A 4,265-nucleotide genomic window follows, 5' to 3' on the forward strand; every position below is an offset into this window, starting at 1 on the left:
TAAAATAAAATAAAATAAAATAAAATAAAATAAAATAAAATAAAATAAAATAAAATAAAATAAAATAAAATAAAATAAAATAAAATAAAATAAAAATACGGACAGATCTTAGGCACTACTGCACAGTGGCCTTCCACAGCCACGTCCAACCAACCACTCTAMCCTTGCTTTTATAGCACCCTGACTCTTCTTAGAGCTCGTGGCAGGGCTTAGCTAAGCTCCAGAGACAAGACCACACACTGATGAGACCATCTCCATTCTCTACAAAGGGAATTTGCCTTCAGCTTCTGCCAAGAGCTTCTTTCAGCATGCGTGTGCCAGGCTGGCACTGCTTAAAGCAGCGTTGCTGGAGCGGGGCAGTGGGGACAAGCCTGCCTTTAACCCAGGCTCATGCCAGCACGCCGCAGCTTCCAGCGTGCTCTGTGGCACGCAGATACAGAAGGCTCTCTCATCCGGTGAAAAGCTTAGGTCCAACACCCCTGCAATGACAACCCGRAACACCTCATTTCCGATGGACAGTGGCAACATGAAGAGCAACCTCAGCTTTGTGCCCTCCACTCCACACAGAGGAAGAAAGCCAGCAGGACACTACGCACAGGACACCTGGGGAGCTTCCCTTCCTTCCACTTCATCCCTCTAATTACAGCTCCAGAACCAGGTAGCACAGTCATCCCACAGTGGCTTCTCACTCCCAGGGATGAAGTTTTGCTCCAGTCCCCATTTCAAATGGATGAAACCAGCCACGCATCCCCAGGGATCAAGCAATTGGGTAACTTAATCCTGGTTTGGGCTATACAGTCTTATATGTGTAAGACTATCCCCTCCAAAGAACTTCACAAAAAGCACTCCCCCTTTAAATCTAAAACATGACTAATCTCTTTTAGACATCATCAGAAATCTATATTCTCAAATGAAATAAACCCAAGACAAAGGGAAAAAAAATCTTCGCTGCTATCAATCTTATAAGAAGGACCCATGAGAGAGATATGGGTCATTTGTTCAAATAATCTGAGGCCTAAAGAATGGGTTAAGAGTTCAGGAGCCGGAGGGTGGTGCAGGAACAAATTTCACATTCCAGGGAAGACATCAAAACCAGACATTTCTGTGACAGGCATAGCAGCGTATCCCATCAGATCCCTTTGCATGTATTTTCTTCTCTTTGGATTTGAGATCTTGAAGGAATAAAACTCTCACTTTTAATTAAGTTTCTAGTAGGCCAGGTTGAACACCAGCGAATTCCTCTGAAGCAGGAGCTGCACATTGGTCCCATGGCCTCAGACTTCCAAATAATATTCAGTTACTCTTAAAAAAAAATAAAAAAATCAACTAACCCAGCCGGGAACAAGTATTTGATGCCCTTAGCAGTCATAGGTTATAGGAGAATATACAACCCACTGCTGTATAAAAGGGCTCACTTCTATTACCCTTCAAGACACAGATTCACAGAATATTTAAGGTTTGGAAGGGACCTCTRGAGATCATCTAGTCCAACCTTCCTGCTCAAGCAGGCACACCTACCGCATGTGGCACAGGGTGGCATCCAGGCGGGTTTTGAAGACCTCCAGAGTAGGAGACTCCACAACCTCCCTGGGCAGCCTGTTCCACTGCTCTGTCACCCTAACAGTAAAGAAGTTGCTCCTCACCTGGAGACGGAACTTCTTGTGTTTCAGCTTGTGGCCATTACCCCTCGTCCTATCGCTGGCCACCAGTGAGAACAGCCTGTCCCCTTCCTCCCTGCATTCTCCCTTCCTGAACTTATACATATTAATCATACCCCCTCTGAGCCGTCTCTTCTCCAGAGAAAACAGGCCCAGCTCACTCAGCCTCTCTTCATACGAGAGATGTTCCATTCCCTAACACATTCATGCAATACTCTCTTCCTCGCAGTGCCAGGGCACACACTGCAAATTCTAACAGGGCAAAAGCAAAGTGTTATCAGCAACTGCTGGCTATCCAAACCCTCTTTGGGATGATTTTTTGTAAGATGTGCTCCTAAAAATAGTTTTTTAATCAAGGGTGCACTTAAGACCGAGAGACAAAGCTGTTTGTCATGAAGTTAAAACTTTCTCTTGCAAGAGGAAAACTCAAATGGGATGAAAGGCCATGTATCAGATGACCAACTCTATGAGACCTCATGAGAAAGGCAAATCCTTTTGATACTAGACCAATTCTACAAAATGAAAAAGATTGGACAGAGGAACTTTCCTAAAGATAATTGTTGCTTAAAGAAAAAGCAGCAGACTAGGAAAGGAGGAATGTAAGGCAAAGCACAAAATTTGACCTATAATTAGAGTGCTTTCCAAAATACTAAAACTTTTTTTTTTTTAATTTTTCCAGTCAAAAAAAGAACTGCATTAATTCTGTCCTCTATTGTGTGATTATACACACTGCCTGTTCTTGGAACCTGCTGTTTTCTTTCTGTTTTGAAATCAACAGAGAAAATAAGTCATTCTGTTTTTTTTACCAAAGTCACTATGATATCCAAATGCAAAATCATGACTCAAAACAGAATTTAGTGCATTATAAGAGTAGCTTCACTTATAATTACTTCAATTTTCTTTTCACTGTCTCTCCCCCTACTTCTCTATGTAGCTACACACAAAACATTTGAATATAGAGACAACTGTCAATATTGAAGTCACCACATCCCCTGAAGATGAGAAAAGCACGATGCTCATAGAAGCTTTATCTATTTTTGCTTTAAGCATAAATTATAAACAACAGCAGAGAACTTGCAGTGGGGTACTGGGACTACAAACACCACACTTCAGGAACACACTTGCACTGCACGCACAGAGTTATGTAAAAATGCAAAAATACAGACAAATGCACCCTTTCCATGATGAAAATCCAAAGTTAAAAGTCATAACTTGACCTATACACTCTTTTAATGAATTGAATCTGCCAAGCAAGCTTGCCCGGTGGTAGGGTTCATCTCTGCCCTTCTTAAGGTTTCTGGTTTGCACCAGGAAAGCGCTGGACACACGTCTCCATTATTCCAGCACAGGAGAAATCCCTTTGCCCTGMAGATTATCAGCAAGCCACTCAGGTTTTATTATTATACGCTGAAATGGAAAAGAGGAAAATACACTTCYTAAGTTTGCTGTAAACACGTTTCAAATAGTGAAGTGGAACCAGAGGAACCAGAGTCAAGACTTCAATGAAAAACAGTTTAAAAATGAGAATTCGCTCTATTCTACACAGAACAAAAATGTATTTAACATGCATACATAGGTAATGAACTTCTTCAGGTGGGYTGAGTATTTTCCTTGGCAATTAAGTAATTTTACACCCATAAGGACAACAATGAAATATATTATCAGAAACTAAAAGCAGAGATTTTGCAAAATACACAACTGATATAATTGCTTTACACATGGCTAAATTTTAAAAGCAAACCATGAAACCTACTCCACACAGGTATTTATTTAACCACATTTTCAGTAGGATGAAGATCCTGATATGTTTGTATCACTGAAGATATATTCCACAGTAATATCTTATGYAATTAATCTAGCAATCTGTAATCATATCTCTGACATAAAATGATCATTAAAGATCATTTAAATCATATGGGATATATCTATATTACTTTACAACTAATTGACTGTTTCTTCTTGCTTACAGAATACATCCTGTTTTTCTGTAAGCATTAAAGTATCAATTACGCTTTCTGCTTTCCTATTTACAGCTAAAAAAGGAACATTTTCATAACAGTTGATCCTTTTTGTTCTAAAGCCAGTCTAGGCACTTGGTTTGCTGATTTGCTCAAGCAGAGGATGAGGAAGGAACACTGAGCGGTTTCCTTTTTCCTTAAGGAAGTTTCCCTACACAGAGAACCATAAATTTGTTGTGATAGAACCCCAGTGTCCACTCCTTTRGGATATATCTTCTCAGGACGATAAATTTGGCAACTTACTTCAAGAAACAGGAAGTGTGGGCAGCAACACCCCTGTTATATCAAAAAAGCACCATGGACCAGTTATCACCTATGCCGTCAGACCCCCTGCACACATAACCTCTTGTCAGTCCATCTTTCCCAGACCCAAAAATGTTCTAAAGGGACCAGACAAAGACAGTGAACAGACACAAACATTATCCAAGAGATGTTCAGCCCTGCAGCAGCTTTCTCCTGCTGGGACCAAGGCTTTCTCCCCTCTATCATATACCTCCCACCCGCTCTTCACTCCTTCTCCTCACCTAACCAGTAGAGCTTTACTCATCATCTTTCCTTATATCACATTTCTTTTTTTTTTTTTTTTTTT

At 40.6% G+C, this 4,265-nt stretch overlaps 1 protein-coding gene across 1 annotated transcript in view; it reads right to left on the reverse strand.

Annotated features, from left to right (window-relative positions):
- SORCS2 (sortilin related VPS10 domain containing receptor 2) overlaps window positions 1–4,265 on the reverse strand; it is a 383,600-nt gene that overhangs the window by 299,741 nt on the left and 79,594 nt on the right. The gene's annotated exons all lie outside the window — the stretch shown is intronic.

Source organism: Nothoprocta perdicaria, unplaced genomic scaffold (genome assembly GCF_003342845.1).
Source record: "Nothoprocta perdicaria isolate Ctin4 unplaced genomic scaffold, notPer1 scaffold_14, whole genome shotgun sequence".
Classification (NCBI taxonomy): domain Eukaryota; kingdom Metazoa; phylum Chordata; class Aves; order Tinamiformes; family Tinamidae; genus Nothoprocta; species Nothoprocta perdicaria.